Raw genomic sequence first — 27181 nt, 5'->3', positions numbered from 1 at the left:
CTGGGTTCCCATGCCACTTGTCTCTTGCCTTCTCATTCCCGAGGGAGCCCGGATGTGGAAGGGCCGGGAGGCTCTGCTGGGGTCACTGTGGATGGCAGGTGTGCGCCCAGCAATACCCACCCACCCTGGGGCGCCCAGGAGGCTCCCTGCAGCGGGTCTGGTGGCCTGGCCCAGCACTTCCAGGACCTCGGGGGTCACCTGACGGAGAGAATCAAGAGAGCTCTCTTTCTGCAGCTTTGGCCTTCGTAACCTGCTGAGACCTTGAAGGCTGCCGGGGCCGTTCCTGGCTCAGCACAGCCGGCAGCTGCAATGAAGTGACTTGTTAAGATACAAGGCCACTGCAAAGTCTCTGAGATGTGGGTTTAGTGATGACGATGCTGAACATGTCTTCATAGGTTTGTTTACACTTGAAACATTCTGGGGCCTGACATTCTCTTTCCATTTAAAACTCTGGTTTGAAATGAAACAGGATCTGAATTTCCACACCCACCTCAGTCTGAGCTGAGGCCACTTGAAGAGTTCTGGGTTGGGGTTTCCGGACTGAGCAACACGGAACATCTGTTTGGAGCGTGAGAAGTGCCTCTCTATTGAGCTGACTGACTTCCTTTTGACGCACCCAAAGCAGAATTGAATATTAGGCGGAGTTGCCCAGCGGACGGCTAAACAAGGCCACACTCCTCCCTGTCCCCAGGTCCAGGTGATTCATGTGCTGATTTTCTCTCTGCTACGTAATGAATCTTTCCTAAAAGAAAACCAGCTGAGGTCCTTTACACCCACTAAATTACACAGAATTTCAAGCCCCTGTGTTAAAAGTCTGTTTCTAAAATGGAGCCATCAGGATCCATCTGGATCCCATCTGTCCTGAGGCTCGGAGGCCACTGCATGAAACCCTCACACCCTGTCCCCCTGCGCCTCGGTGGACCCTGGCTGACTGGGGGAAAGGGAAGCCCCAGCTGGGTTTGTGCTGAGATGGTGGGCCAGGCAGGGCGGGCCCCTGAGGGGAGGACTGGCCCTCTCCACAGCAGTCCGCTGAAATGGCCGTGTCTCATCTCCACCCAGATGTGGTCAGCAGGCAGCTTGGGCGGCTGTCACAGACCTGTGCCCGGTGTCACAGGGCCAAGTCACCCCCTGGAGTGCTCTGCCCCCTGGAGTCCCACAGGTGCACCCTGCTGAGAAATGGACGCTACTGTTAATTCTAGAACAGGCCCATCACCAGGGCAGCTGTACCCCTCCACTCTCCTGTCCCTAACCAGGAGCCCAACCGTCCGTCTGGAGAGTCCACGGCCTGGCGTCCACGGGGGCCTTGACAAACTCCCTGAGTGGACATTCCCACCACTCACCCTGTTGGACAGTCTCCTGAGAGAGCGGTGGAGACCCAGCCGTGGCCGGGAGGAGTGTGCTTGCTGGGCTCCGGGGTTGGGCTGGCCACTCCTCCGGGCACTTGGCATGGCGGAGCTCTGACCTTGAGGCTCTGGTGCTGGTGAGGCCTGCCGATGGCAGCAGCACCAGGCCCACGGCCGGCCCCGGCCCGCTGCTCCCCCATCCCAGGAGCTCTGCCAGGACGTCTCTATCCGCTGCTCACCTACTTGTTTGGCTGTGAACAAATCTCCATGGATTCAAGGTCTCACCCATTTTACAGGAAAAGCTCAAGATTTTCCATTAAAAACTGGCTTTTAAAATGTCCAGCTACCGAGGCTGGTCACTACCCTGCCCGGAGTGAGACCTGCGTTTCTGTTTAGTAAGGAATCCATGTCAAAAAGCACACGGACCTGCCACACACCGAGGTCCCAGGCCGCAGCTCCAGCTGGGCCTACAGCGCCCTCCGGAGTCCCAGAGCCATGACCGCGGGTCTCGGGTCTCAGCGTCCGAGGGAAGCCTCTCCCCTTCCCGAGGGCGGTCGCTCCCAGAGCTGGGTGTGTGCCCTAGTGCCTCTGGAAGTGCTGACAGCCTGGACGCAGAGCAGGGACTGTGGAGGGACAGGAAGACGGAGGCTTGCCCTATCTGGCCTCCATTCTCAGCCTTCCCTTCTCCTCCCTTCTCTCTCCCCTGGGACCAGGTCACAATGGAGCCAGCAGTCGAAGCCCCCGTGCAGGGGCTACCCTTGTCTGCAGGTGAGCTGGGGAGGTGGGGAGCACGGCACTGTCCCCGCGCCCCCTTGGCCCCTCCTGGCTTCTGGAGGGACCCTTTTCTTCCGGGTGCCTGGTGGCTGCGGGTGTGAGGCTTGGCGGAGGCGGGAGCTGCCTCGGGCTGACGTGGGCAGAGCGGGCGCCAGGTTCTGCCAGCTGCCCCCCAGCTCTGGCTGCCTGCACGGTGCTGCCACCCTGACCCAGCAAGAAGCCCTCTCTGGACCGCACGTGGCAGGCCTCACGCAGGTCCCACGGAGCCACAGCCTCCACCACGTGGGGCCCCCAGCTGGTCTGCACTGGCCCAGCAGGTGGGCTCCTCCTCGCCACCCAAAGGGCTACCGACCCTCCCGCAGCCAGCTCTGGCGTCCCCTCTCCTGACCCTGCGTCCTCTGCAGGCCAGCGACAGTGAAGCCGTGAGCGACTGCCGGAGCTCTGCAGAGAGAGGCCGTGGACGAGGCGGGGAGTGACCCCTCAAAGTGTTGGGAATGGAGGGCCCCCAGCTGGGGATGGCGGAGCCGGGCAATACCCGGCTCGAAGACAAGAACGCACCGAGGCGCTGCGGGTGGGGGGAAGCCATGCCACCCACCAGGGGGAGGTCAGTGAGGAGCGCTGAAGGACACACCCCAGAAGGGGACCGAAGGTCTGCAGAGGGAAGGGAAGGGGCAGGGGTGGCCAGAGTGTGGTGCCATGAGCCACCCATGGCCCAGGACGGGAGCCGGGGCAGCTCCTGGGGAAGGGCCCCAGGGCACTGACCCGCAGGCCCAGTGGCGGAAGAGAAGGAGCACAAGAACAGGTGCAAAGGTCCTGAGGCCCAGGTCCAGGGCCCCGCGGACAAGGCTGAAGTCACAGTGGTCTTTCAGGACGATTCCGGCCTGACTCGGAGGTTCAGAGTGCTCCCACTTTGACGACCAGCAGAGGCCGCGTAAGCTTGGTGCTGACCCTTTACACGCCTGTCTGAGTCCCCCAGTGAGGTCGCAGCCTGGAGATGGTGTTGGGGACCTGGGCACAGGTCAGTGTAACGTCTGCACAACTGCCCCGTCACCTGGTCATCAGGTGGGCTTTGCAGTGCCTGGCTCTTAAGGACTGGTCACTCCTCTAAGTCGTCGAATTCTTGAGCCTGATCGGTGGGTCCTCCTGTTTCCCTCTTAGCCCCTGGAGGTCTTCAGTGACCCTCTTGACGTACTCCTGACCCTGCAGACGGTGGCCTCTCTCTCCCACCCTCCCTCCTCCCTCCCTCGGGTCAGTCTTACTAGAGTTTATTCCTTTAACTGATTCTCTAAGAAGCACTTTTCTTTTCAATTTCTATTCCCAGGTCCTTGATTTCTGCTCTTGAGAATTCCCTCTGATCTACTTACTGAGTTCATTCTGCTTTCCGGATCTCTTCAGGTAGCAACTGAGATCACCCGTGAAGGGTGCACCCTTTTGTGGAGACAGCAATAGGGTCACCCCGCTCCCTCTCCCGCCCCTCTCGAGCTGGACTCCACACACTCTGAAATCCTCCCTCCCTCCTACGTGTGTTCTTAACACTGATCTTCACTTCAGACCTGTGCCGTGCTACGTTGCTGCTGACTTCCCTGGGCTTACGGTCACCGATTGCTCGTGGATTCCTGAGCATAAATTGGTGGGTCCTCCTGCATTCTCCTCCTTCTGGTTAAGGTTCATTCTGCGACACAGATATGAGAGAGATTTTCCTTGCGGCTGTCACGTGGACACTTGTCAAAGCGCCCACTCTGTGGTTTGCCTGAATGTTCTGCTCTGTCCACCAGACGCTGCTGGTCCACCTTGCTGCTCACACTGGTAGGTCCTGGCTGCGGTCGCCGCTGGTTCTGTGAGTTCCAGGACCACCCTGGGACTTGCCCATTTCTCCTTGCGGCCCTCTCGGGTCTTGACCCATGTTTTGAGCTCTGTTGCCTGGTGCAACACACTTGGGGTCACTAGCATTTCCTAGTGGATTGATCCTTCCACCCTACACGTAATTTCCCTCTTTGCTCAGCATTATTATTATTATTATTGCTCTTAGTTCTGCCTTTTAGTTATCAGCTGCCTCTTTTTAAAAAAGATTCAGTGCTGCCCACTGTGTCTTGCTTCATCCTACTTTCAAGCTTACTGTGCCCCTGAGTCTGAAGTGAGTTTCCCTCAAGTGTCTGTAGCTGGGAGAATTTTCTTTATTCACTCGGCAGTCTGTGACTTCTGATTGGCACATCTAGACCACTTACGTTTAGTGTACTATTTGACGTTAGTGCTCGTCTCTGCCATTTCACTGTTTGGTTTCTGTTTGTTTCCTCTGTTTCTCAGTCCTCCCTCTTCATCATCTCCTCCTCCTTTGTGATATTTCAACATCATTTAGGGATTCTGTCTTGAGTCATTGATGGTGTTTCTGTTTGTAATTTTCAGGGTGGCTCTTTTTGATATGGCAACAGGTGGCTATTCACAATCTACTGGCACCAACAACATCGCACTTGGAGTAAAATCTCACTTCTTGGTCCCTTTGTCTTCCCTCCAGTTAAACAAGATTCATTGGTTTGGGTTATAATAATCAAACATGATTCAAAGAGCCCGAGCGGACAAGAGTCTCCACGGCACTTCTGTCCCTCCCCTCCCCGTGGACCTTCCTCCATCCTGTTGCTGGAGACGTGGTCTAGGCAGCTTTTCACAGCCGCAACCAGCAGACCTGACGGGGACGATTTTAAGGAGGAACTTGATTTGGACTCGTGGTTTCAGAGGTCGCACTCCATCGATGGCCTCTCCATCTGGGACTTGAGGTGGCCACATCGTGGCAGAAGAGTGAGGCCGAGCGAAGCAGCTGGGTCAGGGCGCCAGGAAGCGGAGGGGGCTCTTCTCAACAAGGACAAGAAGTGAACCACGGCACACCCCGGGCCACCTCCTGCAGCACAGCCCCTGCCCACGGTCACCCCCGTTCATCCCTGACAGGGGACTGGTGCACTGACCAGGTGAGGGCCCTCCTGGCCCCGTCGTCTCTCCTCTGAACCTTCCTGCGCCCCTCCCACGTGAGCCTCTGGGGACGCCTCGCATCTGCACGTAACAGGATGTTGTCTCAGTTGGCAAGGCCGGTGGTGTTCTTGGTGGCCACGTCCAGGTGTGTGTTGGAGCCGGCTCAGTCTCCTGACCGGCCCCCAGGCTGGGCCGCGTCTCTGCACCCCTCCTTGGACGCTGTGGCAAGCAGGTTGAATCCTGGGGTCGCCCTTGGGTTCCTGGAATTCTGCGCATTTTCCTGGGTCTTTTTCTCTAGCTGTGGGCTGGGAGGATGCTATTGACCTCCTGAGGTCACAGACTGTCCTCTGTCATCTCAGTGTCAGTTCTCCGCTGAGCACATCCGGAGAGTGTTTTTGGTCCCTGTACTTGAATCGTCTCTACGACGTCCACTTAGTCAGGTTTTTTGACTTCTTTGTTCTTGCTGGGATTTTCCATGTTTTCATTTATCTCAAGAGAATACAACTGATGCCCTTTTTCCTGTGAGAGTTGCTTGGGAGCCCCTGCTGGACAGCGGCAGAACGCGTCCCCCTGAGCTGGACATGCCTTCAGTGCCCTTCCTCATACAAGCCGTCCTTCCCTTGCCTCTGTCCCTGAGGGTTTCTCAGACCTGGGTGCACAGAGCTCCTTCCATGGCTGAAGAAGGACCCTCAGACCCTGAGCCCTCTGGGGAGGGGAGAGTCCAGGCCTCTGTGACCAGAATGGCCATCTGTGCAGACGCCGAGCCTCTGGGCCAATTGTGCTGGTGTGTTGTCAGCCGTGGACCCAGCCGTGACCTGACTGTCCCCACCCAGAGGCTCCCGTGCTGCTCCTGGGCTGTTCCAGCCTCAGAGTCCAGGGTTCTCACTGGGAGGGTCAGGGAGAGGCAGCCGACCACCTTGTAGAGAACAGGTGTCCGGTTTAAGCTCCAGTCTTACAGGACACTGGATGGACAGTGAAGAGGACAGAGTGGACAGAAGGGAGACGACGGAGCGTAAGAGGGAGACCCCGACTCTGTGCCGGGCACCTGCACGCGGATGGAGGGCGCCCAGTCTGGGAGCTCGGTCTCCGTCTCACCCTGGACCCCAGAGCCAGCCCCTCCTGTCCCCCGGGCCATGTGCCCATTCCTCACTTCAGCCTCAGCACAGAGACCCACCCTCTCCCTGACCAGCTCCCGCTGCAGGCCCCCAGGCCCCGGTGCTGTAGGCCCCGGTGCTCACCTCGCAGACCCAAGCCACCCGCACCCGCAGTGGGTGCTGCCCAGGGGAGGCCCGAGCTTCCAGAGAGCCCCGCCCTCCTGGCTCAGGCCTGGAGCCGCCCGGCACCCTGCTCTGGTCGGCCTTCCTCCAGCGTCCACCACAATGACCTGGCCGCTGCTCAGGGACACTACCTGACCGGGACTTCCCTGGCTCCCCATTGACCCAGGTGACCCATGCAGGGGACAAGGCTCTGCACCTCGGCCGCCCAGTGGCCTCTCGGTGGTGATGTCAGAGCCTGCTCCCGTCCTGCAGCCGTGGACGCCCAGCTCCCCCAGCCTGTGTGTCCCCAAGGCGGAACCTCCTGCAGCCTGTCCACAGCTCCCTGCCCTCATGTGGGAGCTGGGGTGCTGGTGGAACCAGGATGGGGCAAGCTGAAGTGGCTGTCCTCCCCGTTCCCTCGTCCTCCTGGGCCAAGGTCAGTCACAGGCCCCCTAGTGGGCTGGCAAGGAACCGCAGCTCTCCAGAGTCAGCCCAGGCTCCCACGGCCGGCCCCCAAGCCCTGGGCTGTGTCCTGTGCCTGGAGTGCCCTCCAGGTTCTGAAGCCCCCTGCCCAGACTTTGGAGACCACCAGTTATCGGTGGCGAGTCCTGCTCCCGACGTGCGTGGCACTAGAGGAGCGCCAAGGCAAGGAGGTAAAGTTGGTTTAAAAAGGGTCCCAGACTTCTCCCGGGGGGCGGGGGGAGGGCCAGAGCTGGTGTCCTGGTGTCCAGAGCGAGGGTGTCCTCTGCCCCTTTCACAGTCCTGGGTTTCCTTCGTTCTCCTGCCTCTTCCCCATCCCTCTCCCTCCTGACCAGGCCCAGGCGATGCCCGGTGGGATGGCCACAGGAGGGCCAAGCTGGAGTGGCCTGGCAGGAAGGGGCGTAATTAATGCCCTGGAGGGAGGGACAGTCCCTGGGGCAGGTCAGCTTAGCACAGGTTGGAGCAGGGCAGCGGAGGAGGCTCTGGAGGAGTCGGCACTGCACCCCTCCTCTCTGGACGGAAGGACCCTGCCCACTGCCTGCTTCACTTCCCCACCTCTCCTCCTCCTGAAGCTTCCCCCAAGTCGCAACATGGCCTCCCACCCACTCGCGGCTCACTGGGTCCGGCTTATTTTACCTAGAAACCCATGTTTACAGGGAACAGGGAAGGAAAGAGCCGCGTGGAGGGCCCGAGCCCTGGGGAAGCTGCGGCTTCAGACCTGACAGGAAGCCCCGGCCTCCGCGCTGTTCCCCACGGGTGCAGCGACCCTCTGTTGGCACGGCTGCCTTTCACCTTGCGGGCAAGGAGACAGCACCAGCAGGAGGGCAGCTGGACTGCCCAGGGCCCGGCAGCTGGAGCGTCGGACACTGTTAGGAGAAGTCACTCCACACTGTAAAGTTTTGTAAACTTGAAACTCGGGTGCTCCTTCGCGTCACCGCAGAGAGGCATTCACTGGAGGCCCCCAGAGGGAGGTCAGTGCGCATCCCCAGCACCCGGCCAGGGGTGTTTCCCTAAGTCACAGACACTGACCACTGTGCGCTGAGGCCCTGACTTCTGCAGCCCGGCTTCAGAACATCCCCCATTTGACAAACCTGAACTACAACCGTTAATTCTTCTACTCCTCTGAACCCCCTCACAGTGGACCAGCCGTCCCTGGGCACTGGCGTCCTGCGTCCTGCGCGACACATTCTGAACCACCCCAGGGCGGGAGCTGGGGACACCCGGCTGCTGGGCCGCCCTCCCCACCACATCTGCGGCTTGGCTCCTGGCTTTGTCATCCGGTTACGTAACTTTGTTTTGCTGCTTGGACTTCCGTTCCCATGACTTGAGGCTGGAGCCTTCTCAGTCTGGGGTGTGCGTTGCGCAACGGCCAAGGCTCCGCACTGACTGCTGTTGGCGGCGCCCTGGGCCCTCCTCCATGTCACAGGTCCGCCTGAGGCCGGATCTCCTGCTGCTGCACAGCAGCAGGCTGGGGCCTGGGTCCTGGCCTTGTGGGTGCAGACGGAGGGTCGGCCCACACAGGTCAGAAGCCCCTTGGCTCCCTGGTGGATTCTAGGAATGGGCCTTCACCAGGCACTTCCCGTGCCAGCCCTGGGGCAGCCTTGGCTCTCTAGTGGAGCGTCCCCTGGGTAGCAGCGCACGGGCCAAGCAGGGCTGGAGAGAAGAAGGAGCACAGCTCATCTGCGTGCCGCAGATGCCAGGTGTGAGGACAGAGCCACTGGCCCTGACCTCCTCCCTGGGCACAGGCTGTCTGTCTATCATTTTTATGTTTTCATTCATAATTGTATAATTTTTTTGTATTTCCATTAGGAAAACTTTGACAAACAGAAGATCATTAATTATTTCTTTTATTTTTTCTATAAACACTATTAACCAAGAAATACTGATATTTGTAGAAGTCTCTACCAAAGAGCAAAATTATTTATACTTTTAAAAAGACTAACAACCAAAAGAGAAAGTAAGATCTTTGGATAAATTAAAAATATTTTTAACTAAATCAAAATTTAAAAAGAGCATAAAATTTTGTAAGATAACCCGGAAGCTAGAGGGGATTTAGAATATTAAAAGCTTATATCAGAAAATGAGAAACATCCCAAATCTGTGAGACTGCAGTACTGTTCAGATCTAGAAGGTTCCCCAACACCCACGTGTACAAGTTTGGCCTCGATGTAGCAATGTGCAGAGGTGAGGCTTGGATGAGATGATGGGACCTTGAGCCGGGCCTCATCTGTGGACTAACCCAGTGGTGGGTACATAATTGGAATGGCCTGGCTGGGAGGGGCGGGACTTCAGGTAGGGGCGGGACTTCAGGGAGTTGGTGGGACTTCAGGGAGGTGGTGGGACTTCAGGTAGGGGCGGGACTTCAGGGAAGGGTGGGACTTCAGGGAGGTGGGGGACTTCAGGGAGGTGGGGTGACTTCAGGGAGGGGGCGGGACTTCAGGGAGGTGGTGGGACTTCAGGGAGATGGTGGGACTTCAGGTAGGGGCGGGACTTCAGGGAAGGGTGGGACTTCAGGGAGGTGGGGGACTTCAGGGAGGTGGGGTGACTTCAGGGAGGGGGCGGGACTTCATGAAGGGGCAGGACTTCAGGGAGGGGGCGGGGCTTCAGGGAGGGGGCGGGACTTCAGCAGGGGTGGGACCTCAGGGAGGTGAGGGGACTTCAGGGAGGGGGTGGGACTTCAGGGAGGTGGTGGGACTTCAGGGAGATGGTGGGACTTCAGGTAGGGGCGGGACTTCAAGGAAGGGTGGGACTTCAGGGAGGTGGAGGACTTCAGGGAGGTGGTGGGACTTCAGCAGAGGTGGGACCTCAGGGAGGGGTGGGACTTCAGGGAGGTGGTGGGACTTCAGGAGGGGGAGGCAGGGTTGAGAAGCAGGTCACTGGGGTGTGCCCTGGGGATCATACCTTGCCCCTGGCCCTTTCCCTCTCTCTGCGTCCAGGCGCCATGAGCGGGGCCTCTGCCCTCCACAGGCCCCTCTGCCATGAAGTGTGACCTCCCTCGGCCCCGCTATGGAGTCAGCCGTCCACCAACTGAGACCTCTGAGACTCCGTCACAGTGACCTTTCCTCCTCTGAATTGTTCCTGGCAGGTGTTTTGGTTACACTGACAAAAACTGACACAATCACAAATACCTCTGTGCCAGAAATTAAACAGTTTATGTAAAAACCAAAACACGTCTATGCCAGAAACGAGCATTTAGAATTTAAAACACCATTTTCAACGGCTCTGGAACAAGTGGATGATCAGCTAGAATACAGCCAATGCGTCCAGGATTTCTGTGCCCAAGTCTCCAGAGCATCAGTGTAAGAAGGAGAAAGAGCCTGAAGAAATCGAGTCATGCACAGTCGGGGCTCAGGGTTCCCAGGCCTGCGCTGTCCCCGGCCACAGTGTCCCCCCACCAAATCCCAGCAGGTCTTCCCGGTAGAAATCAACGAACTGAGTCTAAACTTCTAGTAGAAAGGGGAAGGAATTAGAACAGCCACAATCATTCTGGAAGGATAAAACAAAGAAAAACCAAATCCATTTTGGAAAAACAAGTTTCTGTAGCTCACGTGACCCAATTTCCAGACTGACCTTCAGCCACAGTAATAAATACAGCGTGGCACTGTGGTTACGGTGGACACATGGGCCACGGGGGAGACAGAATCCAGGAACAGACTCACACCGCTGTGGACAAGGGAATTGCGAAGGGCAGGCGTTTTCATGGAAAAAGAGCCTTATAAATAATGGTGTGGAAACAGCGGGGGTTCACGTGCCCAAGAAGGAGCCCTGGCCTATACCTGCTCACCGGGCAGGTGGGGACCCTCCAGGTATTGTAGCCCCCATGCAGAAGGGCAGACGTCAAGACTCCCGGAGAAAGTTCCACACAGCACAAGGCACGGGCAGGAGAGGAGCCTGTAGACCCGCCCGAGCCTGGTCCACGGAGGGACTGTCCCTCCAACCGATATCTGGAGTCCTGCAAAGTCTTCTGTGAATCACAGACAAGATGGCTTGGAGCTGCAGGTGCCACCTGCATGTCACCCTTGGCCCAGTGCTTCCTCGGTGTCCCTCGCTCCTGACTGGCGTGTCTGCGGACCACAGGACGCTCATCCTCAGCTCAGGGGGCACTGCACCTGGTTGGCACGTGTCAGCTTCTCCCGAAGGCCTGGACACACTCCCCACGTGCTCCCGAGTGGGCGGAGAGCTCCTGCCACCCACCACAGGCCTCTGCAGAGCCCACCACAGCTTTCCCCACTGCCTCTTGCCACAGACAGCCCGTCGTCCTTCAGCACAGATGGACCCAGGAACCACGGTGCTTTCACACAGTGAGAGCCACTTGGCAGGGAGAGGAGCCAGCCGCGGGTCCCCACGGCCACGTCGGAGGCCCAGCGGCACCGTCCTGTCCTGGTGCTGAGCCTCAGGACCACCAGAGCAGCACTCACTGGAGTCAAAGGGTAAGAAAGAACCCAGGAATCCAGGGATGGCGAGACGGGACGAGGACGGTGACATGTGTCCTCTCTATACCGTGAATCTGTATACTGGTCTGGCTTTGGTATCAGGAGTGCTGTGCAGAATCTGGTGGCGAACTGCAGGCGGCCCTGTGACGGGTCGGGGTGCCCGAGGACCCAGGTGGAACCTCGCACAGCGCTTCACAGGACTTGCTCTGCACAGCAGGAGTGGCCTCCTCTCAGCCTGGACGAGGACCCTCGCTGCCGTTGCAGGACGAGGTGTTGCAGCAGGTTCATGCTGAGCCGCAGAAGGCAGAAGATGGAAGGGCAGCTGGCCCCTAGCCCCTATGTCGTCCAGATAACCACACGTACAGTGAGTGTCCACTGCGTCCTGCTCACTGTTGGATTTTCCCAGGCACTGTTAGCGGTCAGAGATTCACAGCTACAGAAACACACAAATAAAAAACAGAAAGAAAACCTAAGTTAACAGGATCATGCTTGTTCCCAGTGCCGGGACAAGGGATGAGCGCCGTCTGCAGTCTGGTGGCTGTCACCAGAGGCTGGGCACCACCTCACCTTCAAAGCCACTGGGTCGCTGCCATCCCAGGTGACCCCAGTGAGGACAGTTCCCTCTCGCCAGCCCGAGTCCACATTCTGGCTGCCACAAACCCTCGTTATAGAGAACTGTCACAGATGTCACTGTTATGTAAGGTATCTGTCCCTGCAGTTTCCAGCTACATGGAGCATGTGTTCATGCCTTATGACAGTCTCACAGCCAATAGGGACAACCCGCCTCGCCCCAGTTCCCCCTTGGAAACTTCTGCTAGACCCCAGCCTCAAAATGCTGTCATTTAAGAAAACGATAAGAAATGCCTAAACCTGCTGAAGGACCCTAGGCACTGCCAAGGACCCCCAGCCTGGCAGCTAAATTAGACCCAGGGACACCTGCATCATCATTCATGAGGAAATGTGCAGCAGGGTTGTGAGCCACACCCCGGGGCAGGAGAGGAGTCCTGGTGAGACCACTTGCAGCAGACAGGACAGCGTGCTTCAGATGAAGGAGCCAATGGAGGTGTAGGCAGCTTCCACCAAAACCCACCGGACCTTGGCAGGGACCGGATCTAAAGATCCGTGGCCTCATCCAAATGCCTCTGTTGCCCGTTTTCCTGAGTCTCCTCTCAACTCCTTGCTGGCATGGGTTCTGGGATGTTCAAGCCTCTCAGCCTCCTGACGGAGCTGGCGACATGTTCCTGTCCTGACCTTGTCTCTCCCGCCACCTCGCGTTTTCAACCTGATTCCTGGTTTCAACATTCTCACGCTCGTTCTAGTGCAAATAACCAGAGAGACTCTGAGTTTTGTTCTTACTTTCTTTGGACGCTGGCCAGGCTCTGGGTTCCAGTGCCTTGTGATGATGAGTGGGTTTCCCGGGTGTTGTACTCACCTTAAAGTGACATTTTAGATGTAACTTTAGCGTTTGGTTCAAGAAAATTCTGTAGACCAGTTGACTCAGAGCAACAGTTTGTCAGACTTCTCTCAGATCAACACGTTGGTGACCTGAGCAAAATGTCCAGCTGCCGAGTGGAAGAGCTCTTAGGATGACACACTTCGACCTTGCACTTCTCTGTGTCCACACACTTGATCATCACATTATAAGCCTTTTCCAGTTCCAATCAATTTTCACATTGAAGGAGTCTCGCTAACCTACAATTTCGTCCCGCTTCTGACCCAGTAACTAAGATGCCGAGTGGACGTCGCCCTGCTGCGGTGCCTTCACACACTTAGCTTTGCCTGATCAACAAACGTGTGGTCCTGTGTGAGTCGCTAACCGACACTTAATCCTGTAAAGTCACCGATTCACGTTATTTTAGGGCACAGAGTGAGTCTCTCTTCACTTCTCTTCTGGAGCAGTGACATGAAGCTCTTCGAGCCCCAACCTTCCTGGAGACACTTTCAGACACGGACATCTGAAGTTTTTTAAGAAGCTACGATACACAGTATTCACTGTTTTCTTTAATCGATGGATTCTCATAACATACACATCTATATGTAAAACAGCATTTCTTTTCTGTTTTTCTGAAGTCTTTTCCAGGAAGAAATTGTTAGTCATGTGGGTGGGTATGCACTGAAATATGTGGGTGGTAAGAAAAGAAGGAGTAGAATGATTTCTGAATTTGTAAAAAAAATTGTCACACAAAATCAAGTATGTCTATGGGGTACTGTGTGATATTTTGACACACACAGACATTGTGTAATGTTCAATTCTGGGTAAGCATGTCTGTCTCTTCAGATTTTGAAATATGCAGTGCACTGTCACGTCTGCGTCCACCTGCTGTGCAGCAGGACTCCAGCACTTACCCCCCACTGTACTGCTGACCAGTCTCTCCCCACCCTTCCCGGGCCCCTGGCAATTACTATTCCACTCTCAGCTTCTCTAGATCTCCAGTGACGAGATCCTGTGACATTTGTCTTTCAGTGCTTATTCCAGTTCTTTCTATGTTATCCATTTGACAAGATCAATGAATCCATCAAAAGGTTATTAGAACTGATACATGAATTCAGCCAAGTTGTACGAAACAAAATCAGCATATTAAAAAATCAGTGGTATTTCTGATTAATTTTGAATTATCTGAAAAAGTTAGCTAGAAAGAAATTCCATTTATTATAGATTTTTAAAAAAACTAGTAACAAATTTAAACAAAGAGGTGAAAGATCTCTATAATAAAAACTATAAAACATTGTTGAAGGAACCTGAAGAGAACAAAAACTAGACGTCCCCTGTTCGTGGATTGGCAGGATTCATATTGTCCAAAGGTCCACAATACCCAAAGCAATCCACAGATGCACTGCCATCAACACACAGTGACACTCTCCACAGACCTGGAGGAAGAGAGTCAGATTCATCTCAGAGCACAAAATAGCCAGAGTACCTTGTGCAGAAGAGCAAAACAGGAAGCAAAATACGACCTGGCTCCGGACAATTGCACAGCTGCAGCCCTCTTCTGTGGATGGAGAATACAAGCCACTGAGAAATCCCACAAGTCACCCAAGGTCACCAAGAAGCTTCAAAGTCAGAATTCATGCCTTTTGAAGCTAGGATAAAAACTGGAAAAAAAATTTCAGAAGATTAACCCAAACTCACACAAAACCCAAATATCTGTGAACTTAACAGAATTCATTGAAGAAATTCCAGTACATCTAAAAATACTGCAGGATGTGATAGGGCATGCCTACAATCCTGTGACTTGGGAGGCTGAGGCAGGAGGACCACAAGTTCAAAACTAGCCTCAGCAACTTAGTGAGGCCCTAAGCAACTTAGAGAGATGCCATCTCAAAAATGAAAATGGGGATGTGGCTCAGTGGTCAAGTGCCCTTGGGTGCAATTCCTGGTACCCAAATACTAACTACTTAAATACTAAAATCACACATATGCACCCAGGTGAGGGAAGTTAGCATTTTGAAATCTTTATGGAGGGCAGTTCCTGCACCTGCAAGCCCAGGTCTTTGTGCCGTCCCCAGAGGAGCCCAGCTTCTTGGCCATCACAACCCACTGCTCCCAGCCTCCCCAAGACAGCCCCGTGGCAACAAATCTGTTTGTGTCTCTGTGGATTTGCACAGTCTGGGCACTTCCTGGAAAAGGAGTCATGCAATATGTAGTCTTTTCTTTTAATATTTCAAAACTCTGCCTTGGCCCAAGGCACAAGGCTAACTGCATTTATGGAACCTTTAAAATACTTTTAAAGAACATTTTTGAGTTACTTATTCTGAGAAGGAGTAGCATACAACATTTTGGGAAAAACCTTTCCATAAACAAATCTCTTTTAAAAGCTCAGCTGCTGAAGCCCAGCCTTGCCTACAAGGAGGAACAAACTGAGGATTTGAGAGACACTATTTATGATAAATTTACTGATGGGAAAAACACAAGACGTTAATTAGTGAGATCCATTCCTGATCATGCCTAAAAAGGCACAAGTTCTGGCCCCGGAGTATTTTGGAAGGGATGTGTGGTGATATTCACTAACTAAATACAAGGAGACAAATTTCAATACCGAGATCCATGCCATGGGGGGAGCACCTGCCAGGGACCAGGAGGAAGCCCCGCTGAAGGCCCCTGGGGTTGCCGCCCCGGCTCCCGGCTCCCCATTTCCCTTTCAGGATTTTCCCTACCACTTAAAGTAATGGAAATGTATCAAATTCACCTCCAAATGGGCAAATGAATTTTCCAGACCTCTTTTCACTAAGCCTAAAATAGACACCAGAGGGTGTGGAGAGAGCCCTGGCCTCATCAAAACCCTCGGTTCAATCTGATTCACTCTTGAATCTCTGACCCCCGGATCCCTTTTTTTATGAAATACAGGCAAAATCTCAAAACTTTCCGCCTCGTTATAATGATTAATTAATGTAGCCAAACACTTAGTCTGGGGTCTGGCTCACTGTGGATCCTTGGTAAATACCACGTGAAGTACTTCCCAGAGAACTCTCCTTTTAAAATGAAGACGGCTTAGAAAAATGAGATTTTAAATAACTTACCTGCAACTTGTGCAAGAAATCATAGGCACATCTGGTTTCCATCTGAGGCTACCATGTAGACGGGCCATAAATCTGAATGTGCTCTCCCGTGCTGGCCTGGAGGAACTGTTAATCCAGCCCAGCTCCCAGGAGCCAGCCGAGTGGGCTTCTGAATCCCTCTGCTGGGCAGCCCCTCGGCCCGGGCTGCTGAAAGGCCTGCGTGTGGAATACAGTGGGAAGTTACGCTCAAGGTCAGCCATGACATTTTTACCACTTAAAGAAAGCAGTCTCTTCCTAAAAGACACTGCAGCCTCAGGGGCCAGGGGCAAGGCCAAGGAGGGACTCTCTGCCTCTTTATGGCTTTGGGCTCCTACCCTCGGGGTGTAAGGCAGGAGCTGTCCAGTCCAGTTCTGTGCTTGGGCAGAGCCCTGTGCATGCTGACCCTGCTTGGGTCAAGTCTGAATGCAACATGACCTCCCCTGCACTTCCCCCAGCGCCTGGCTGGTCTTCTGAGGTCAGCTGTCCAGCAGATGATGTGTGGAGGACCAGGCCACGGTCGCAGCTTGCATTTCCTGAGCAGCCAAGGATCTGAGCACATTTAAAGTGGACACATTGCCATCCATGTGTCTTCCATGGTGATGTGTCTGGTCAAATCCTTTGTTCATATTTAGACTATTTTGGGGTTTGCTTGTTTTGTTATGATGGACTTTTGGGAATTCTTTTATATTTGAAGCATAAGCCTTTTTTCAGAGACAAGATTCACCCATGTTTTCTCTCTGCCTGAGGTTTTTATTTTTAGTTCTGCAGGTCCGTGTTTTCTGACGACAATGTGTTCTTCATTTGGAGTTGGGTCGTGCTGATGCTGCTGTGTTCAGAGCGTCTGTGCCTAGCTCCGGTGCACAGTTTCCCTATGACTTCTACCAGTATTGTATCTGGCATCCCATCTGTGGTCTATTTTATCTCAGTCTTTAGGCAGTACGAGGTATGGGTGGTAATTATCGTCTTTACCTAAGGTTTCGGCTGTCCAGCACCAACGCTCTCTACACTGAGCTCCATTTCCTCTCGGTGGAGCATTGGTGGGGCCAAGTTGGGAGTCTCTGCGGGGCCATGCCTTTGGTTCTAGAGATCAGTCTGCACACCCAGGGTCGAGGTCACCCTGTCTCCTTGCTCACCTTCTCAGGGAGCTGTGAAATCGCCGTGTGACCCTCCCTGTTGTAGTCGGCCTTTTGCTGCTGTAACCAAAAGACCCTACAAGGACAATTTTCGAGGAGGAAAAGTGTATTTGGGGCTCACCGTTTCAGAGGTGTCCACAGAAGTCCAGCTCCATTCCTCAGTGCTGGGTGAGGCAGGACATCATGGAAGAAGAGTGTGGTGGAGGACAGCTGGGGACAGGACACCAGGAAGCAGAGAGAGCTCCATTACAAGGACAAAACGCATGCCCCAGAGGCCCAGCCCCAGGGAGCCACCGCCCCCAGCCCCACCTGCCCACCTTCAGTCACCACCCAGCTAATCCCATCAGGGGTCAATGCAGTGATGAGGTTAAGGCTCTCCTAACCCAACTTCCGAACCTTCTTGCACTTACATATGAGCTTTTGGGGACACCTCACATCCGAACCCTAACACTCCCCTTTTGCCGTCCCTCTTGAAACTTGTTCTGCTAAGCTAGACACTTTGAAATTCCAAGGGAACTTAAAACTCTCTTCCAATTTCTGCAACGACAAATGCCTGGTGGAACTTGGTTGAGACTGTGCTGACCCTGGATAATGATGTAGGGAGAAGCCACCTCCCGACCACATGGAGACCTCAGAGCCAGGACTCTGCAAGGTTTCCCACTCAATAGACCTTTGCTCATTTCTCAGGATTTAAACTCTAAGTGAGCAGGTCTTTCCAATCTGCTGACAGAGCCACTCTGCATTGTGTAACAGTGATCATACTAAAGTAGATGTCATCGCATGTCCAGTTTCAGTGCCTAATTTTCATTGCTAGTATGTAAATTTTTACCCATTTTTTTTTATCTTTACCCTAAATCCTTCAACAGTTTCTTGCTCATTATTGGCTGCAATCACATTCCTGAGGCCTGTAGGATTTTCTGGAGATAAGTGTCCATTGCAAGTGAAGCCATCCTCCTCCTTACCTTGAGCAGGGGCCCGGCTCTACCTGCAGCTCTGTGTGAAGGTGACGAGGACCCGCCCCTTTCCCTCCGGAGCCTAGGACAGTGGTCAGCATTGCTGTGGAAGATCATCAGCTGGGCCTCAGATGGATGCCTATATCCAACAGAGGAGGTTCTGTTTCCGCTGGCTTAGCGTGTGTGTGAGGAGGGAATGGACGCTAGCTGCTGTGCAGCGCTCTCTCTGCCTCCCCGAAGATGATCAGATGGGTCTCCTTTCCCAGATCCCATTCCCAAGGTGCATGCATGGATCCCCGGGAAACAGGCTTCCTTTCCTGGTCGACCCCACTTGGGCACCCTCTTCTCCTCCCATCTTGTCAGGAGACTGTTAGCCTCCTGCTTGCACCTTAATGACGTCTGAAGCTCCTTCTTCCTGAGAGTGGCTTTGGCTTCAGGGCAGTGCTGGCCTGGGGTGCCTGGGGACTCAGCCTGCTTCTCTGGCCTCCTGGGAGGGTCTCTCCCCTCCTGCCTGGCTGCCTTCCCCAGGGATGCCATCTGCCTGGCATGTTCTTCGAAGGAAGGTTTAGGTGCAATTTCAGTTTTGTTCATGGATCCTCCATTCCTGGGGACCTGGTGGTGTCGCTCCTGGGGACCTGGTGGTGTCGCTCCTGGGGACCTGGTAACGTCACTCCTGGGGACCTGTTAGTGTTGCTCCTGGGGACCTGGTGGTGTCGCTCCTGGGGACCTGGTAACGTCACTCCTGGGGACCTGTTAGTGTTGCTCCTGGGGACCTGGTGTGTGTCCCTACTGGGGACCTGTTAGTGTTGCTCCTGGGGACCTGGTATGTGTCCCTACTGGGGACCTGGTAGTGTGGCTCCTGGGGACCTGGTGGTGTCGCTCCTGGGGACCTGGTGGTGTTGCTCCTGGGGACCTGGTAGTGTCGCTCCTGGGGACCTGGTAACGTCACTCCTGGGGACCTGTTAGTGTTGCTCCTGGGGACCTGGTGGTGTCGCTCCTGGGAACCTGGTAGTGTCCCTCCTGGGGACCTGGTAACGTCACTCCTGGGGACCTGTTAGTGTCACTCCTGGGGACTTGGTATGTGTCCCTACTGGGGACCTGGTATGTGTCCCTACTGGGGACCTGGTAGTGTGGCTCCTGGGGACCTGGTGGTGTTGCTCCTGGGGACCTGGTATGTGTCCCTACTGGGGACCTGGTGGTGTCGCTCCTGGGGACCTGGTGGTGTCGCTCCTGGGAACCTGGTAGTGTCCCTCTTGGGGACCTAGTAACGTCACTCCTGGGGACCTGTTAGTGTTGCTCCTGGGGACCTGGTAACGTCACTCCTGGGGACCTGTTAGTGTTGCTCCTGGGGACCTGGTGTGTGTCCCTACTGGGGACCTGTTAGTGTTGCTCCTGGGGACCTGGTATGTGTCCCTACTGGGGACCTGGTAGTGTGGCTCCTGGGGACCTGGTGGTGTTGCTCCTGGGGACCTGGTATGTGTCTCTACTGGGGACCTGATGGTGTCACTCCTGGGGACTTGGTGGGTCGCTCCTGGGGACCTGGTGGTGTTGCTCCTGGAGGGATCATTTCTGCCTCACGGCAATCATCCAGCACGTTGGCCTGAGTGGGTCCCAGTGTCATGAATTCCCCACTTCTTTGCTTATTTCCGTGCCACTGACGTCTGCTCTGGTCTCGGTGGCCTTCTGCCTCCCATGCCTCTCGTCGTGGTTCCTGGTGCCCAAGCAGAGGCCCCGCCTGGCGGACTCTCCATGAGCTGGACTTGCCTCACCCTCTGTGCCGGGAAGCTTCCCCACCAGGAGGAGATTTCAGTCAGCTCCAAGTTGCCAGTGGACTCACTGAGTGTCCCTTGCCAGTGGACTCACTGAGTGTGTGTCCCTTGCCAGTGGACTCACTGAGTGTCCCTTGACACAGGTTATTTTGAAACACGATGAAATACTAAGTGTTTCTAAATACTGTGGGCACTTCACAATCGTCTGCTTCTAATTTTCTGCTCTTCACTTCTGAGTTAACTTTTTCCTGGAGAGCAGGCTTGTTTGACGTGGATCTGCTCAGATGTTTGGAGAACTGTCTTCTCCAGAGTGTGCCCTGTCTTGGGAGTTCCTTCCCTGGGAGTGGGGACTGGGCTGCCAGCGGGTGGTGCTCTGCGGGGGTCACTGGCCCAGCCTGACATGTCCTCAAGTCCTCTCTGTCCCACTAATTTTCTGCCTATGTGCTCTGTCCACTGGTGATGGGCGTTGAAGTCCTGGGCCAGTGTGGACAGAACCCTCCCTTCAGGCCCGTCTTTCACGCGTGTCGAAGCTGTCGTGAGGTGCTTGGCCTTTCCACGCCCTCTCCCCGTGTCACGCCCCCCCCTTCTGAAGTGGAGCCACTGATCCTGGCTGGGCGGACGTCCCCTGTGCACCTTCCATAGAGCCACCCGGCTCTCGCTCCTCCAGGTCAGCGTGCCTGCCCGTGCTCCCCTCTTCTGACGGTCAGAGTTTCTACAGCCAGCACACAGCTGGACCTAGCTTTTAAAAGTCGATTTGATGGGATGACCTCTGCCTTTCAGTTGGAACACTTACCTCATTTAGATTTCACCTACTGTTTACAGGTTGAGTTTCAATTGACCATCTTTCTAGCTATTTTTTATTTATCTCATCTATCCTCTGTTCACTCTTTCCTTTTAAAACATATTTTGCTGTGCTGTCTTCTGGTGGTCTGGGGCCTGTATGTGCCCGAAACCATCCCTCTTCAGTTGACGCCCGCCGGGCGGTGGGCCGTGAGTGCTCCTCAGAACGTGGTCCTCCGTTTCCCCTTTCTGTATTTTTGCTATTGTTGCACAGCTTGGTCGACCTGCGGACTCTGTCCCCTCTGGTCTAAACGTCTTAGGAGCACGCAGTGCGCTGTGCCTCACGTGGGCGTGCCGCCACTGGGAAAGGTCTGACTTCTGCCTGCGTCCGAGTCCAGAGGACGGGGGTCCGGAGCGGCCTCTGCCCTGCTCCTGAGGCAGAACCCTCTGGTACTCTGTGCCAGGCTGCAGGGCTGGAGGGACAGGCGGGTTCCCAGCCTGGTGACACCGATGGCTCCCTCGAGGCGGTCTGCTCCTGGCCTCTGCGGTCTCCCTCCTCAGTGCTCGGCTGGCGGCTGAGGGCTGAGCTCTGTCCGTCTGGAGTCTGCTCTGCTCGTCCCCTCTGGGGCTTCGTCCCGTGGGTCTCGTCCACCTCTTTCCCAGCTACTCCCACTCAGCTCTGGTGCCCATGGCAGGCGGCCCCGGCTGGGACATCCTCCTCTCCCCACTGGAGCTCCATGGTCAAGCCAGGTCACTGTCCCAGGGACGCGCTCTCACCCTGCCTGGACTTTACATTCTACACTCCGTTGCCCTCTCTGGGAACACCTCCTTCCTCAGCTGGCCCCATCCCAGGCTGCCTCTTCCTGGATCCATGCCCGCTCCATGGGTGGATGTTCCTCTCGGGCCACCGTAGCTCACTGCCCAAAGCAGAAGAGCCCAGGCAGAGGAGGCTACCAGCCTGCTCCCAGGTCTGGACGGTCCACTGGCCTCTCCCATCAAGAAGCAAACAGTGCCCACTGGTCCCAGTATAGCCTCCCCAGTGAGTGGCCAGGGCCATAGTGAAGGGCTTAGCACAGGATGCGGGGCCCTGAGTGCCTGGGAGGTGCCACCCCTCAGCCCAGAGGTGGCTGCCCTAGGAACATGGGGTGCCCTGGGTGGTCTGGGTCACAGAGACTTGCCTGAGTGTTGTGGTTTAGGTATTAGGTGTCCCCCCAAAGCTCACACGTGAGACAGGCAAGAAGGTTCCAAGGAGAAATGATTGGGTAACAGGAGCCATAACCCAGTCGTGAATTAGCCCCCGATGAGATGACCCAAGTGGACACTGAGGCAGGTGGGGTGTGGCTGGAGGAGGTGGGCACTGGGGCCTGGCTGGGGTACATATGCTGTATCTGGAGAGTGGAGTCCCTCTCTCTGTTCCTGATCACGGCGTGAACCACTTCCCGGGCCACGCTCTGCTGCCACGTGGTCCTGCCTCACCGCGAGCCCGAGGAATGGAGCGGCTGGCTCTGGACTGAGACTTCTGAGACCTTGAGCCCCTGGATAAACTTTTTCTCCTTAAAATCGTTCTTGTCGCGTCTTCTAGTCACAGCAGCGGGAAAGCTGAGTAAAACTGAGCGGGGCTGGGGGCAGAAAACTGAAGACCGCGCAGGTGCGGGGCAGAGGAGGGGAAGCCACAGACCAGCTTGAGCCGCAGATCACCTCCCCAGGACCAGAGGGAAAGGGGCCGACCAGCTGGTGTTGCCCTCTGACCCACATGTGTCCATGGCCAGCTAGACGCAGGGTGCCTCCCAGTGTCAATCCCTCCACCCAGAGGGAAATGCACCAGCCGAGTCCACAGGCGTGGAGCCCGGGCGCAGGGCCTGCAGTCGGCCCCCACCCCGTGCTAGCTGCCCAGGTGGACTCGGCCTATATGGGGAGATGGGTCCTATGATGTGGCCTAGAGACACAAACCCAAGTTCTGAGCCTCCTGCTTCAGAGCAAAGGAAGTTCCCCAGACGCCCTCCCTGTGCACAGAAGAGGGCCTCACTCTGGGCCCCTGCTCTGCACGGCTGCCTCCCCCTGCCTCCCACAGAGGAGAGTAGCTCCAGAGGTCTCCTGCGGCCCTGCACTCTCAGAAGAACACGAGGCCACTCCCAAGTCGCCGGGGTGGGTGGAGACGGAGGACCCCGTTAATACACCAGGCAGGGACTGTGCGCAGGACACGTCTGCAGGAGATTTCCAGCTGGTCCTGACCTTCGGGATCTTCTCTGGTCTGCGTCTTGGTCGAGTTTTGCTTCCACCTTCTTTAAGAATGAGCATGGCGTGGCCCACCTCCGAAGGACATCTTGGTGGAGAGGGCTCCTCCTTCTGGCACCAACACCAGGGCCTGCTCATGCCAACAGCAGGACAGGGCAGAGCTGCCTTTGGCTGTCAGACGTCAGCCCAGCTGCTGCTCTTGCCTTCCTTTTACCACAGCCAGAGCCAGACACCTCCAGGGTCCCCAGCGACACAAGCAGGCGATGGGTGGGCCTGTCCCCGCCTCTTCCTCCTCACTCCCCACAGCCCGGGGCCTCTGCAGCAGCCTTAGGGAGCACGTCCACCTGGCCCAGCCTCCAGCACTCTCCTGGATGCCTTCCCTGGGAGCTGCTCACCGCGGGGGGAAGCAAGGCCTCACTGGGCAAGGCCAGCATCCATCCAGGTGGTGGGCTGATGGAGAGGTGGAGACCCTCCCGAGGAGTGTGTGGACAGCAAGGGTCAGGGGCCTGAAGTTCCAGGGTTCATGCAGCTATAGCAACAGCTGTGCTGCATGCCCAGGGAGAAGCTGTGCCCGGGCCTGGAGGACAGAGGAAGGCATTCCCCCAGAGGGCCTTCCCTGTGTGTGGAGAGACCCACCCTCTGCCCAGAGGAGTCAGGGCTTTCTCCTGTGCCAGATGCGTCCACATGTTTTCAGATGCACTAACAAAGCACAAGCCCAGAAACGTCAATTTTCTAAAAGTGGGACAGAGCCATACTTTCTCCTGGAAAAGCTCAAGACCTCAGAGAGGGAATTGGACGGGTCTCGCTGGATCGCACTGAGGCCCAGGTGCCACCTGGACACAAACTGCTGGACCCGGGAGTGGAGGCCCTCCACAGGATCGTGCTCTCCAGGCCTGACCTCCTGAGGGTGTCTCCAGCTGAGGCTTGGTGGCTCTTTCTGACGGCACCAAGAACCCAGAGGTGTGGGGGGTTTGTCCCTCGCAAATCAGGCCTTCCAACAGGCCCTCCAAGGCCTGGGAGCTTAAAAAGAGTTGGTGGCTCTGTGCCTTCAGAATGGACCTGGGTGGGTCATTTTGAACAACGGGAGCCAAGAGCGGCTCATGGTGGTAGAAAACCCAGAGCCTCACTTAACACAGAGACAGTAGAGCCACCTCAGCTGCACTAGCAGCCACCCTGAGGGCACGTGTGGACCCTGCCAATGCCCCAGAGCACTGGCTTGCCTTTCCCACCCCAGTCAAAGCCCTTTTGAAAAATGCACTTGTAAATGTGTTTCCAAATTCAGCCACTCATCTGCAGACAGGCCAAATTTTCATGGTGAAACCCACGCAAGCCGGCAGTTGGTGGAAAGTCTGTGACTTATAAGTGCCCAGAGGTGCTCAGTGGCCACCAGAAGCTACAGGATGCAGGATGCAGAGTCGCACTGCCCTCCAGTCTGGGCTGGGCCTACCTGACGTCCAGCGGAATAAGCCCTCGCCACTTAGTCCAAGACGAGGACGGGCTCCCCTGGGCTGTCCTCCCTCCCTGGCAATGCCCATGAGTCCCAAGTACCCTCCATCAGATCACAGGGGGAACCCACAGTGTGCACCAAGTACAGGGACAAAGCCTCGTCCCCGAGTAGCTCCCTTTCCACAGTCCCTGGGTGGGAGTGACCAACACCTTTAAAACAGTGCTTGGAAATCAGAGCACTCCGCGTGGGGACCTCGGAGAACCCGAGCTGCAGACCCTGCTGATGACGAGGCGGGACAGGGAGGTGGCCCAACACTGCTGGGGCTGAAGTCATTGCTGTCACCTGAGCGCCTACCGCCCGTAGCCGTGGGTACTCCCTGAGGGTCTGCGCACACCTCTCTCGGGTGTAAATGACACCTTACGTGGCAGAGTTCCCGTGGGCTTTAGTGACCTTGAGCCTCTCTGTACCAAAACCCAGAAACTGTGCTGCCAAGTGCCATCCCAGGCCACAGCTCTCCACCTCCCTTTGGTTACAAGGATGATATAAATACATCAAAGTCATAGGGAGCACAGACTCCTGACGCGGAGATTTCTCAAAGCAACATTTTCTCCCATTTCATCTTTTCCCCTGTCCCCACCTTACCCTCTCCTCCACTGTCTTCCCTTTTCTTTTGAAATTAATTTATTTTAAGGAAAGAAGTCTTCCCTGGCTGGTAAACTGACTCGGGGGTTTGCCAGTGGCCAAACTCCGCTTGTACAGACCAGAGAAGAGTCGGTGTTCAGGTTCTGGGAAGTCACGGCAGAGCTGTGTGAAGGCGCGACACCACAGGGACAAGGACGGGCTGTGCCCGGCACCATGGACACACCCCGCAGTACAGACTGCAGCCAGGAGTGGCAGGAGACTCCTCCGAGCACGTGAGCGGGCCAGGGCACGCTTGCTGTCTTAGACGATTCCAAACCTGCCCAGTGAGGAGCCCCCTCCAGAAGAGTGAGCACCTGCTCATCTTCCAGTCACATAGTGAATCACAAAGCAGGGCCCATTAGGTAATGTGCAGAGTCAGTTTGCCTGAGGGAGGAGACGCGGAGGAAGAGGGACACCTCTGGAGGTGTGCACAACCAGGGCAGATGAGGAGACCGCTGACCCTGTGCAGGAGCCGTGGGTACTCACGCAAGTCGCGGAGCTGCACTGTGTATGAGCAGTTCCATGCGCAGTAGGAGAATCAAAGTGGTGAGCAATGTTGGAGAGACTCAGATTTCCCACATGCAATGTCCTAAGCATCGGCTAAATAATATTGTTTAATTATATTAATTAATACTATAATTACAATTAGTTAATATTCGCAGATAATATTAACATTGTGTGCTAAATAATACTTATAATAGGTAAAGTGAAAAGGTCCAAAAGACGGAAGCATAATCAAATCATCACATATCCACATAAAAATCTTTTAAATGGTGTTCTGAATACAATTAATTAAAATGTGAGGATTCGTGATGCACTGGGCATAGAAACACACAGAACTAGGCCTACGTGGGATGTGATCCTGTAGTGCACTCAACGTGTCTCTGGGTGTCTTCACAGTGTGGCTGGGAATCACCCCAAGTGATGGCAGTTTTGACTTTTGCTCTCAGCTTCTGGAATGAGAATAAATTACCTTGTCAGCTAGACGGAGTTGACGAGTCTAGAAGAACCATCTTGCGCTCCCCTGACTCCCTCAGAAGAGTAGAGAGCGTGAGACACATCTCCCCTCATTCGACCTTGTGGTCACCACTGGGCATCTGGAAGGAACCTGGGGAGCTGCAGCCCAGCCCCCACACCTGGCCGCCCCTTAGGAAACAAGTCACAGAGTGGGCAGAGCATTCAGCACCTGGTGTCCAGGGAGGGGTCATGGACCCGGGTCCACGCTCAGGACACCCGATGTGCTCTTGCCCACTGAGGATGCACCTGGGAGAACCCGAGGCCAGTGAGGGTGAGAGGCTGCCGCCCCTGGCTGTCTGGACAGGTGAGCTTGTGAAGAGGAAGGTCTCCGTTCCCAGGAGCCACCGACCACTGATAAGTGTCACCTGCTGGCTGTAGAAGAGCTGGTTATCTCCGCTTCTGCTGGTCACCCCATGCGTACGTCAGAGCAGAACACGTCAGACCAGCACAGGTTCCGCAGCCTTCGTGACATTTGTTTAGAAAAGCACACGTAGGAAAAGGCCCAATGTAAAAGGTTGAAAGGCCTAAAATCAAACAAGTCCTTTTATAGGAAGAGCTTCTTGACTGCAGGTCTTTATTCTTTTACTACATTCTAAGAATCTCTGCCTTTTAACGAGAGTGCTCTAACTGATTTATACTTATTGGAGTTCCTGATTCAGCCTTGTTTACCTTCGCATCCTGCTGAGGTCTGCACTTATCTCTGTCCCTTGCTGGCTTCTGTTTTGATCCTTGTTCAGTGGAGGAAGGATAGTATTTTACCTTATTTCTCTTTTGCATTTGAGCTGATCCTAGTTGAGTTATTTTTAGAAGTTTCTAGTGCTACATGTGCCCCTTTGATTGTCACAGTCAACCTTGACTCAGTATCCTAAAACGCCCAGTGGGACCTAGAAGGCTTCCCAGGGCTCCTCTGTGTTTCCCGGTACGTATGGGTGAACCCCACAGTGCAGGGTTCTAGTTCTAGTCTTGAGGTCAGTTTTCTTATAAAATATCTAAGATGGTGTCTTTGGCATGTTGGCGTACGTCTGTGCACTCTGAAGTTCTTTCCAAAGCTTCAGTTTTCTGCCTAACATAGCTCTTCTTCAGCCGGAGGGATTTCCTAGCCATCTATTGGAACAAGAGCTGGCAATTTTGAAAGTGATTTACATTCCTTTGATTTGAAGAATGACTTGCCTGGCAGCACATCCTAACTGGCAGGGCTTTTCTTCTTTCTTTCAACCCTGAGAAGGAGTCTTCCCCACATGACGAGTCTCTGCCTTTCCCCTGGTGAGCTCACAGTCGGGGTCCTGCAGAGGGGTGCTTTCTTTGGGCATCTCTGTGGCTGGCACCTGCAAGCTGCTCCCCATCACATCTAGGACACTGTGTCCTTTCTTTCTTCAGATGATG

At 55.2% G+C, this 27181-nt stretch overlaps 1 long non-coding RNA gene across 2 annotated transcripts; it reads right to left on the bottom strand.

Annotated features, from left to right (window-relative positions):
* Positions 1-9947: 9947 nt before the first annotated feature.
* Positions 9948-16189, bottom strand: LOC124095872 (uncharacterized). 2 transcript variants are annotated; one of them, XR_006852667.2, is made up of 3 exons: positions 15766-16189; positions 12680-14340; positions 9948-11680 (listed from the first exon to the last, which is right to left on the bottom strand). It is a non-coding gene; the product is annotated as an uncharacterized LOC124095872 (long non-coding RNA). The 2 variants fall into 2 exon arrangements; XR_006852666.2 differs by having other exon boundaries at positions 9948-14340.
* Between the last annotated feature and the right edge of the window lie 10992 nt (positions 16190-27181).

This window comes from Marmota monax, unplaced genomic scaffold, assembly GCF_021218885.2.
Source record: "Marmota monax isolate L192 unplaced genomic scaffold, Marmota_monax_Labrador192_F-V1.1 WCK01_AAM20220418_F8-fsc00083, whole genome shotgun sequence".
Taxonomy (NCBI): Eukaryota; Metazoa; Chordata; class Mammalia; order Rodentia; family Sciuridae; genus Marmota; species Marmota monax.
The sequence above is the reverse complement of the archived record's forward strand: the minus strand, read 5'-3'. Positions and strand labels throughout refer to the sequence as shown.